Source organism: Silene latifolia, chromosome 1 (genome assembly GCF_048544455.1).
Source record: "Silene latifolia isolate original U9 population chromosome 1, ASM4854445v1, whole genome shotgun sequence".
NCBI lineage: Eukaryota > Viridiplantae > Streptophyta > Magnoliopsida > Caryophyllales > Caryophyllaceae > Silene > Silene latifolia.
Window position 1 is genome coordinate 199472134 of NC_133526.1, and position 13099 is coordinate 199485232.

At 33.9% G+C, this 13099-nt stretch overlaps 1 pseudogene; it reads right to left on the reverse strand.

Moving 5' to 3' along the window:
- Positions 1–250: 250 nt before the first annotated feature.
- LOC141617288 (histone H2B.7-like) lies at positions 251–749 on the reverse strand (annotated as a pseudogene).
- Positions 750–13099: the final 12350 nt, after the last annotated feature.

Consider the following 13099-nt stretch of genomic DNA (forward strand, 5'->3'; position numbering starts at 1 on the left):
ATTTATAGGATACTTGAGTTGATTAAGTTGTGACAGACATGGAGGGTTTCACTACTATTCACAATATTGATTCTATTCACAATATCGATAAACTCGACATTTCAAAGAATCCGGTAACAAATGCAACAAAAACCAAGGATTTCATCATTAATCTCTAACATAGTTACATCATCATCATCATCCATATTCCATAATATCCAACATTTCATTAAAAACAACGATTACCTAAAACACCATACTTAACAAACCAGAGATTAACCTAAAACCTCTCTACAATTAAGAGCTAGTAAACTTAGTAATGGCCTTAGTACCCTCAGAAACAGCATGCTTAGCAGATTCACCAGGAAGAACAAGTCTCACAGCAGTCTGAATCTCCCTTGAAGTAATCGTCGGCTTATTGTTGTACCTCGCAAGCTTAGAAGATCCTGAGCAAGCTTCTCGAAGATATAATTGATGAAGCTGTTCATAATACTCATTGCCTTGCTGGAAATTCCGATATTGGGATGAACTTGCTTGAGAACCTTGAAGATGTAGATCTTGTAAGTCTTAACGCTCTTCTTGTTTCTCTTCTTCTTCTTGTCTCCAGCTGCGGCTCCGGCTTCCTTTGGGAGTTTCTTTCCAGCTTTCGGCTTCTTCTCCGCTTGTGTTTTCTCTGCTGCAGCGGCTTTCTCGGCGGGCTTCTTCTCTGCTGGTTTCTTCTCGCCTTTTGGTGCTATTTTTTGTGAGATATTTAGAGAGAGAAAGCGGCGTGATTTTATATTTTAGGAGAGAGAAGGATGAGGGTTTGTGATGAGGAATTAGGGATTGTTTGTGATGTTAATTTATAGGAGAGAGGGTTTTAATCTGATTGGTTGATGGAGGGGGGCACGGATTGATGAGGTGGAGGGAAGAAGTGTGTTTCTGACGGTTGATTTAATGAGATGATCTACGGTTGGAATTTGTTAGTGCCAATTCTCCACGTTGCTCTTTTTGTGGTGAGTGAGTCGGATCGATGACATGGATTAGCCCACGTTGCTTTTTTTGTTGTTATTTATTTTGTTTGGCCTGGATCGATGACATGGCTAGTCTATAGTAATGGTCATTTGAATCTAAATTGTTTTTTTTTCCTATTTCTATCGAGCAACCATGGACCATGGTCCTATGACTCTACGAGTAAGTAAAACTCTTTTTCATTACGGTGTCAAAACTACAGAGAAAATATATTCAATAGAGTTAAGCCGTGCCATACTGCTATATGATTATATGAACACAATACTACTATTTTTTCGCCTTATAAAAGTTATGATCGACGGATCGGCCGTACACAACAATGATCTAAGGGCCGAGAGAGAAAATCAATTGATGAAAGTCTAATTGTGCAACTACTCAATTACCAATTTGACTATAAATTCAGTTACATTAAAATCGCTTTTACAACTCCGTTTACAACAAAAACAAATCAACCGATAGGGAGTCTTGCAGACAAGTGTGGCGGAGGAAAAAAAGAGTTGAGTTCAAGTTGTGGAACCATAAGCAACACATCTTAACGAAAACTTAGTTACAAATAGAAAAGCATATTGAACAATCTATTAATTAAAATATTAAGTAAATAGCATATCGAAACAGTAGATTAAGCTCACCTTATTATTTTAGTAAGTTGTGTTAAAACGGAAATAATCAACCATTTTATACACAAATCAAACAATCTATGAAACTAAATCAGTCCACTTTAACAAAATTTGTTTTTTGAAATATACTGATCAAATCCGTCATTTTTTAATCTATTTTTACTAATAGTAATCTAGTAATAACAAATAGGGCCTAAGGCTAAAAAGAACAATGTTACTTGTGTAATACTCAAATTTTTGAGACTTCTAAAGGAACCTCGGGAATAGTGAGAGCACCCTTAAACTTGACGAGAGGCTACTTGTGATATTAGACCTAGCCAACGGGTTAGTCGGGTCGTGTCAGGTCAATTCGGGTCTCTTATTAATTTCGGGTCAATTGGGGTTGTGTCGGGTCATTTCGGGTTTGTTGGTCGGGTCTGTTCCGTGTCAAGCGGGTCGGGTTATTTTGGGTCGGGTCATTTTGTTGGTCTGTGTGATTATGAACATTTTTGTCCCGAGACCATGTAACCCCGAAAATCGTGTAATACTCTATTTTGAGCCGTTCGGGAGGCCGTATCGGGTCGTGTTTCTATTTCTCTCGTTTTTTCTACCACGTGTCCGAGGTCATTTTAGGAGTTACCCAATTCTATTTCAGCACCAAATAACAAGTATTAAACCATTTTCAACGGGTATCCGATTTTTGCCCGAGACTTATTTATCGCACAATGACAGCCTAAAATGTCATTCGTTGCTCCTCAAAATTTGTGAGACCACTTCGTCTGAACTAGAGAAACCGTATGTGTGATTTACGTATATTTTTGTTCTGAGGCCCTGTAATCCCGAAAACTGTGTCTTACACTACACACACTTCAATTTGAGCCGTTGCGGAGGTCGTACCGAGTCGTGCTTCTTTTTCTCTCGCTTCTTTTTTTCTCGCTTCTTTTACCACGTATCCAAAGTCGCTTTAGGAGTTATCTTATTCGATTTCAGCCCTAAATAACAAGTTGTAATCCATTTTTAACAAGTATACGATTTCTGCCCACAACTAGTTTATCGCACACCTTTATCCTCAAATGTCCTATGTTGCTCCTCAAATTTTGTGAGGTCGCTTTGTCTGACCCGAAAAACCATCCGTGTGATTTATGAACATTTTTGTCCAAGGACCCTGTAATCCCGAAAACCGTGTATTATACACTCTATTTTGAGCCGTTTGGGAGGCCGTATCGAGTCATTTTTCTATTTCTCCCATTTTTTCTACCACGTGTCCGGGGTCGCTTTAGGAGTTACCGTATTCAATTTCAGCTCAAATAAATAGTATTAAACCATTTTTAACGAGTATTTGATTGTTGTCTAAAACTTAATTATCGCACACCGGCAACCTCAAATGTCATCCGTTATCCCTCAAAATTTCTTAGGCCGCTTTATCTGTGTAACACCCCCATACACCAAGGTGCCTTACCAGGACCACCTAATGCATAGAAGTGCTACCATCTCGGTTACCCGAGGCAATGTATATCAAATTGACCATAAAGAAACATATTTTAGATAAATAAGTTTAACTGATTACATATCCAACTGTAAAGTAAAGTACAACCGTTCTAAAGTACAAAGGTATTATGATAACATAGAGGAAGACTACTATCAGACTCATGGAGTCGTCCCCCGCTGATCCCGTGCGCATCCATAGTATACCTGCTAGACAACTGCTCATCACCCCCGAATGGATCACCACAGTTTTTAAAACATTTAAACGGGGTCAGTTACTGATTACACAAAACACAATATATAAGATACAACACACACATTACCCAAACTCCGTCACAACTCCACACACCTGACTACACACTAAAGTGTGTATTCCTGCCAGAATACTCATCGCAACAGATATTCTTCGCCGCCAGTGGGGGACCGCAGCCGTACCCACCTAAGTAGAGGTGGCAAACGGGTCAATCGGATCAATTTCGGTTCGGGTTATTTCGGATCGGGTTATTTCGGTTTATCTTTTTTTTCGATTTCAGTTCGGTTCAACTCGGGTTGGATTCAGTTTTCACTTTTAATCGGTTGTAGATATTTTGGGTCGGTTCAGGTTCGAGTTGGGTCAATATCGGTGCAAACAAAGTTCGAGTCGGGTCATTATCGGAGCAGATGAGATTCGAGTCAGGTCATAATCGGATCGGATGTCAAGGGATTAGGTCTTTATTCAAAACGTTGGATATAATACGAATAATTTTTTTTAAAAAGTAATAAATAATGTTTTTTTGTACAACTACGATATAATATTAATTCATGAGTGACACTCATTTACAAAAAGACACCCTAAATGTGACGTCTAGGTACATTCAGGTTATTTCGGGTTTCAATGTTGAGTTTATGTTATCAATGTACGGGTTGAAATCGGTTCAGGTATATATCGGTTCAGATTAAAACAATTCAGGTTGAAACAGTTCAGGTTCATTCGATCTTGGGTCTATTTCGGATATTACAAATTCGGTTCAATTTCGAATCAATTCAGGTCGATTCAGGTTTCGGGGTGAAATTCAGTTATACCTTTCAGGTGTACGGTCAGGTGTCGATTCAGGTATTTTCGATCGGTTTTTCGGGTTCGGTATACTTTTGCCAGGTCTACACCTAAGCCCCGCTCATCTCATCCGAGCGATAACCCAAGTTCCTTAATGTGCACACCCCCTCTGTGGCGGGTTCCACATAGAGCAAATCGAGGGCGTGAAGCCACTCACGCAAGTGACTCCACTCAGCCGAGGACACACCTCGAGAACTACAGACAAACAATCACAACCAATTACAAAATCAACAATCACCAATTCCAATACGATATAGACAAATGTTATTAATCAACAACCACCAACAATCAATCAACCAACCAACATGTATGTAACCAATAACTGAGTAGGAAATTCTACCTGGAAAAGCAATCACCAAGATCGTCACAATCAGCTAATTAAAATCGTTCTTCAACGCAAACACCTCCTATCAGACATACAATCATACAATCACCATCTAATAAACACAATACTCCCAAAACCCCCAAATTACCCAATTATGGTTTCAACCAAAATCAATGAAACAACATAAAAACTATACTAGGATCTTACCCACAATACGACGGTCTCAACGGCGTAAAGAACACAACGATCCGACGACTCTAGCCCTTATGATTTGATAGCAATGAGTGAGAGAAGCAACGTAACTTTGTTTTATCTTTGTGAAGTTTAGAAAATTGTAAAAATGAAAAGAAACTGACGGATTAAGTTTATATATCTTTCTCATGTTTCTATCAAAACCCGTCAAAAACAACCCATAAAACCAACTTACTCGATCGAGTAAGTCACTTACTCGATCGAGTGACCCTTACTCGATCGAGTGCCACACTTACTCGATCGAGTACCCATCAGCAGAACACTGTTTCGTAAACCAAACTCACTTACTCGACAGAGTAAGCCCCACTCGATAGAGTACCTAAAAGTATAGAAAACCGTAGTATTACAATCTGACCCGAGAAACCGTTTGTGCGATTTATAGACGTTTTTGTTCTGGGATCCTGGAATCCTGAAAACTGTGTATATGGTGTATTACACTTCAATATACAGTTCAATTTGAGCTGTTTAGGACGCTGTACCGGGGCATGTTTTTTTTTCTATCAGATTTTCTATCATGTGTCGAGGGTCGCTTTAAGAGTTATCCAATTCAATTTCCGCAAAAAAATAACAAGTATTAAATCAATTTCAACGAGTAGACTGATTTATCGCACACCGACAGCCTAAAATGTCATTCATTGCTTCTCAAAATTTGTGAGGCCACTTTGTGTGTCATGAGAAAACGTGCGTGTGATTAACCATTGGATTTTGTTTGTGACAAATGTAAATTAATGTCTTCACTCGAAATCTCACGATGTTAAGATGTTAAATCTCAAGTCTATTCCTTATTATAAAAGCTCGATTATGTTTAAAATCATCTTACATCGAGATTATTTTGCTGCAATGCATATGATTAGCAAGTGTTTAATTTGATAAATTATGCACAAATGAGCGCGATTCAAACATTATTACAATGGGTTGGGGGATAATGAGTTTGATCAACCATATCTAATCGACTGTGTTGAAGCCCAAGAACAAGTTACCGGAAATCATTTTACCGGCAAAAAAGATAACCCTGCATGATTTGGCCATAAAAAAGCATTCGCATTCAAAAGTCGATCAGTACTTCAGTAGCAAAGCCACAACAAACTCAGACCACCACCTCAATCATATATCATATATCATATATTATATTAAAGCAACAACCGCAAGCCTCGTTGATCGCCACGTGTCACAACTCTTTCAACCGCCACGTGCCATTTTCTATTTAAAAAAAATATAAGATTTGCAATCAAGGGCTACATAAAGTAACCGTTTTTATTTTTAAAATCACTTAATAAAGTCCAGTCAAACCCATGAATTAACTTAAAATCACATCAAATATTCAGCCACAAAAAGGAAACAATATTTTACTTTTGATCACTCCCGTATCTTTTCCTATTAAGCCACAAAAAAAAAATATTTACTTTTAGCCAATTAAATTCAATTTTGTTGACAAAATACGTAAATTTCGGCTATCAATCTATGATTTCCTTAGGCAGTTATTCCTTTTTATAATAATGGAGGATTTTCTATCATTTTTACTTTATCTTTTCCTATTTGCCAATTTCTATTCAATTCTTTTCCATGTTCATCATTCATAAATTTATTAAGTAATCATAAGTGAATAATTTATCATTTTGCCAAGAAAAATCATACACTATACCTCTGCCGTCAAAAGCGATGTGAACAAGCACTACTACAAATCCAGGCAACTACAACGCCCATTTAACAACGATTATTCACGAAAATCACAATAGACGTTAAAGAATGTATGGCGCAAATTTTACTAAAACTAATTACAACGGGTATGGTTATAACAACCGTTGTTATAAGTTTTAACAACGGGTAACACATGCACAACCGTTGTTAATAATTTGGCGCAAAATTGACGCAAAGTTAGTGAAAAGTAATCACAACGGTTACTTTTGAAACCCGTTGTTAAAACTTATTTGACAACGGTAGTTGTTTTACAACCGTTGTTAAAACTTATTTGACAACGGTGGTTGTTTTACAACCGTTGTTAAAACTTATTTGACAACGGTTGTTATTTAATAACCGTTGTCAATACCTTCCATACTATAAACCACACAAACACAAATCTGCTACAGCCACAAAACACAAACCTTAATACACAAACACAAACACAAACACGGCAGACAAACACAAACACAAACACAAACACAAACACAAACACAAACACAAACACAAACACAAACACAAACACAAACACAAACACAAACACAAACACAAACACAAACACAAACATAAACACAAACACAAAACACACACTTTCTCATCGTCTCTTTCTCTCTTTCTCATCGTCTCTTTCTCTCTTTCTCATCGTCGCTTTATCTTCTCGCCGTCACTGTTGATTTCATCGTCTCTTACTTTCTCTAATTATCTGGTAAATCTCGCCGTCACTGTTGGTTTCATCGTCTTTCATCGTCATTATTTTCTTTTTCTAATTATTTCATTTGCATGTGTATGTGTTTTTATCGACCATTATGTTATTTATTTAAGTATTATTCGCTTAATTAGCTAGTAAAACAAATTAAATAAACTAAAACAAAGAAGAAGCAAGATGATAGAGAGGAATGCATGATAAACATAATTAATATATATATATATATATATATATATATATATATATATATATATATATATATATATATATTTAAAAATACATAAATTAAAAAAAAATTACATTAATAAAAATGCAATTCTTATATTTTCATAGAGAGTCTTATTCTCCTCTATGATATCCGTCCTCTCCTCCTTGGCTATTTGGAGGTTCCGTTCAGCAGTTGCTATATCGTCATATAGCTGCAACTGCTGCTGCTCTGTCAAGCCATCTTTTTTGGCGTCCTTCAGTATGGATCGAGCATCCGCAAGGTAGCTCCTGAAACTTTCCTCAATGTGGAGCAACCGGCGGATGAAACTGTTGTTGTTCTCGATCATAGTAAGAGTCTTAAGAATGATATCATTCATTTTGTTGATGGAGTTTGGAGTTTGTTTGAAAGATTAAGTAGGGTTTATTTGGAGTTTGTTTTAGCAGTTAGGGTTTGGAGATGTATAGTGAGATAATGCATGTATTTATACTAAGCAATGTGTGGTTTGAGTTGTTTTTTAATTAATATATATGTTAGGAAGTTGTGCCATAATCATCATCATCATATCTCTCTCTGTTGCTTCAAATCTTATTACTAACCCTTCTCATTCCATATTGTCCGTTCATATGCACAGGGATGGCAGTAATAATGCATGCATCGGAATTATAACGGGCCGTAATTATGCATGCATCTAGTAATATTTAATTTAATTTTTTTTATTTTTTAAGAACAAACAACAACGGTTATTTATAAACAACCCGTTGTCTTTAGTTATAACAACGGTTTTGTATATTACAACCCGTTGTTATAACTTTCCCCCCAAAATTGAGTCACATTTTCCACAACGGGTTTTTGTACTTAAAACCGTTGTTAATAGTTTTAACAACGGGTTCCTTAAGAAAATCAACCGTTTTTAAAACCTTTTACAACAGACGCTTTAACAACGTCCGCTTTTTTATATAACAACGGTTTTTAACCGTTGTTATAGCCTGTATCTGTAATAGTGAAGTACATAGGTTGAGCGGGCAACCAAGAAATCACTTCGATATCTAATGTCGAAGTGGATATAATCATTTTCATTTCTTAAGGCTGGAGGTATTGATGATTTATAATTTACGTTTTAAAAAAGTTATATTGAGTTTTTACGGCTTATTATCGAGAATTGTTTAAAATTTTAAATTTGTTAAACGAATAATTGTAAGTTTTTGACTTTAGGTTTACGGTTTAACTAACCTGGAACATGTATGTTGGTAATTATTCAATCTTATCTTTTTCGTTTTCATGATGTATAGTATATTGTATAATATATGTGTATACAAAAGAAATTTATTTATGAATGTTAGTTGTAGATTGTGTTGTGTTTTTAGTAGGGAGAATATTCGATACATGTTTTTTTATGGATTTTTTTTTTATTGAAAATTACGGATTAAGATTGTAAATTTTGTGGTGATTTCAATATTGTATAGTCGTAGCTCATCTATCTATAAATATAATAAAAAGGCAACAACAAAGCATAAACTTTCACCATTCCCCCTTGTATGTTCATTTTAAAAAGCCACATCATCATGCATTATTTAAAAAGTTAAAAGTTGAAAAAACTATATTAATTATAGCACAATAAATATTAAACTTTGCTTCTTTTTTTCTTTAAAGAAAATTAAATAATAATTATACATCAAAGTAAATACTAAATCTTAAATTATGGGATTTGTTTTAAAATAAGTTATATGAGAAATAAAAATTACCTTGCATCACGTAAATTTTACGACATTGATAAATGCTATCTTTCTTTTGCTATATACCCCGTCAATTTCAATTAATTGAAAACATAAAGAGGACTTAAAAAAATATCTTTACCATTTTTTTTCATATAATATGTTCAAATATTATAATATCGTAACAAAATTAGAATATCATTCTACAAATATAACATAGAGTACCCCATGTAAACTCTTCTAAAACCATGTTATTCAACATTGTATATATAAAATATATAGTGATGTGAAAAAAACAAATTAAAGCCAAAAATAATTATGTGAAACAAACAAAAGTAACAAAAAGACAACATAAAAAAAGTGTATTGAAGAGGGAGAAAAACAAAATGAAAAAATAGAGACGATCAAATATCACCTTTCATCATTCCCCTTTTTATGTTCATTTCAGAAAGTCACTTCATCAAGCATTATTTAAAAAAGAAAAGGTTGGAAATATATCATTAATTAAAGCACAATAAATATTAAATTTTGATTCTTTTTTTTCCCTTAAAAAATTAAATAACAATTAAACATCAAAGTATGTACTCTTCTATATATTTTTTTATGTCGTATATACAAGTATGTATCTATGATTCTATATAAGAGAACACAAGTCAATCATGCAAATGAGTTTCACATGTATCGATTATTCAATTGACATGATTAATTTTGTATTACAATTCTCAATGTTCAAGTATGTAGTTTCAAGTTAAATTGACACACCATTACATTACTTACCCGTTTAATATCTTAATTCATGTGCAATTGGAATTTAATATGTTGTTCTGTTTCTCACCAAAATAAATGAACTATTTCACGTGCAACAGTTTTGCGTGTCATCGTATCCAACAAGTTGTCAACAAGTTCGAAATGAATAAATTTATATTTATGTGTGAACTTACACAGTTAAACTAAAACGCACCCGTGAATTTTACGGGCACAAAAACTAGTTGAGTATTAGACGGTGAGAGTAAAAATGAATTGCTCCATACTATTCTTCAAAGATTTTGCTTGGCTTTAATAAACAAACATCTACTTACCGATGACAAACCTCTCCATGAACTAATACATGTTGAACTTATTAATTTCCTTACTATTTAGAAGTTTTTCGGGGTCGGAAAAATTTTCAGCAGATGAAGTAATTTTGTTTCTGAAAGATGTTACACACTTAAACTTTTAATATACTTCTATTGTCACATCTTCCGTCAAAATTAAATCCAAATTCACCATTGCATTTTTGTATGATATTGTCTCCATTTTTTTTAATTCAAAAAGCAGAGTTGGTATTTATCATTATTCTTTATATCTTTTCCATAATAGTAGGGAAATTTGTCAAGATACAATACCAATAATATTATTGAGTCATTGTACGAACATCCGGTAATATCGTTATAAATTATATTTTCATAGGCGCATAGGACATTGCGGTTAAAGTGGTGTTTTTTCTTTTTTGTTTCACAAAACCTCCATGGACATATATTTTTGTATGCTTCACACGTCTTTGAAGGAGAAATATCAATTAAGATTGAAGGTTGTAGAATAAGTCCTAAGAGGAGTCACATAAACGACGGTCATTCTAAGGCAAGAAGCATAAGCGAGAGCATAGGTCGAGCTCGACAATACTAAATGAGAAAATAAAGACATTTTGAGCTTGATATACGACAACACTTTTACTAAATGGGTTATTCGTATCGGGTTCGCGTTAAAAGAGTTCAACCCTAACCCAACCTATTTAAGTTTCATATCGTGTTGGCGTCAACCCAATTACTTAAATGGGTCACAATATCTTTAACCCTAACCCGCTAACTTCGTGTTGGGTTCATGTCGTGTTTTTGAGTCGTATCATTGATTGGCGCCTCTAACTATTAGTAATTGTGAAAGAATGATTAAAGATAATACTTTCCCCCTAATAAACCAGTAATTTAGTCGAAGCTTAAGTCTGTAGCATATAAATAATTTAGGTCGAGAATAAATTAAATTAGATTCATATCACATTTTGTTATTCATGTAATTTATAATGGGTTTTATATATTGATAACTACAATTAATATGGAATCAGCAAAGTTTGGGCCAATGTGAGCTAGGTTTGGTCAATTTTAATTGTTGATGGGTGCATCATATCATATCATACCATATTTATATTATATTAAAACAAAATCGGGTTGTCTTTTTTGTTGTCATATGTCGGTGTTGTTTAGCCAAGCTTTAGAAGTGTTTTTGTAACTGAAAATGTAGTAGTTAGGCCAAACACCCTAAATTATGGAGTTCTTAAACTACTTTTAAAAAGTCAGATTCTGATTATTGACCTCAAAAGTAGAAGTAGTTATTTTCTACTTCTACTTCTACTTTTCACATAAAGTGTCAAAAATCATTACTTTTTATTTTTATGAAACCATTACTTCTTTATATATTTTGTTCCTACACTTTTTCTCTTTTATGTACAATATTTACTTCTATCCTCTCACATACACCGTCAAAGTACCAGGATGTGTGAAATTATAATTTTGATTTGCTTCTACCCTCTCACAATATTTGTTGGCATAATTTTAGTTTGACAATGGTGTGTAAAATTATAAATTGAAGGGTAATTATATAGTTAAGAAATCACTTTTACACAAGTATGATCAAACAACCAAAACTTTTCCCAAAAGTAGCTTGTGAATAAACTCCTTCAAAAAAGGAAAAACTAATTTATACAAGAAGGCCAAACAACACCGTCATACACTCACACCTAAGAAAATGACAACATAATTTCTAAAATTTACAAAATAATACTATCCTAATTTTAATTTGTCGTACTAAAATACTTAAAAAATAAAATGACATTAAATATCAATGATTGTAACGGTTCAATTTTGTTACGGAAATTCAAGTATGGTCACAAATATCTCACAAATCTCCTAATATCACACTTAAAATAGGAGATCAGTTGTAGTTATGATATAGTACCTAATTATTTTTGCAAAGATGAATCAACCTTTCTCGATCTCATTTCCTATTTGACGTTCATTTGATTATATCCAATCTTCATCATTCATGACCATACTATATTCGTCAAATAATCATATGAAAACGGCTCATAATTTTGTTGAGGATATGTCACTCTCATAGATAAGTGAAGTTATACCAAAGTTGGCTGGTGTGAGTGGTAAGGGCTCTCATCTCTTAAACAAGTGGTCAGGGGCTCGATTCCTGACTCTTGCGAATGAAAAAGCCAAACTTGAGAGGGGTCAACCCATTAAATTGCCTTCAGTGCCTCGAAGGAGATTGCCCCAACTGTCGGTAGGGGATACTCCTAGTCAACACAAAAAAAAAAAATAGATAAGTGAAGCTATCAAGTACATTAGTTGAGCGTTCAATACAAAAGTGTATAAAAACCCATAAAAAGAATATAAAGCATGTATATCCATAAGAAAATTATCTAAATCTGTAACACGGGGTTGACATGTCAGAATAAAGATTGGTCATTACAATTTGAGACAAAATTCGAGCTGAGTCAAGCAGCTAGGTGAGCTTTGATGTATTGGAAAACAATCATTTGTTAAATATCTTTTAAGAAAGTTTTTTAAAGAGTGATTGGAGAAAGGGTTTTAAACATTGTCCTGTGGTGAATGGTAGCTCAAAAATGGGTTTTACATCACATTTATAATATTTACCACAAGCGCCAAACTTCAATGAATTTTTCACTAATGTTAAAAAATTTGATGTTTCATCCATCGTTGAAGTGTTATCGACCATGGATAATATATATTGATTGAATCATAATGATTTTTGGTTAAAGAATGAAAATTATAAAGGTTAATTTAATAATTTAGAAGTAAAAATTGACTACGTAATTGAATAATAGAGGGAGAAGTCGAGTAAAGTAGTTTTGTTTTTGGCAAAAATACAAAGAGCGCATAAAATGAACGTGATGCATATTGTGTATGCTTTTAGAGTATGATAGTTATTATATAACTAGTATAGATCCCGCGCAAATACGCGGTTTTTTAGATAAATATTAGAGAATTAATAAT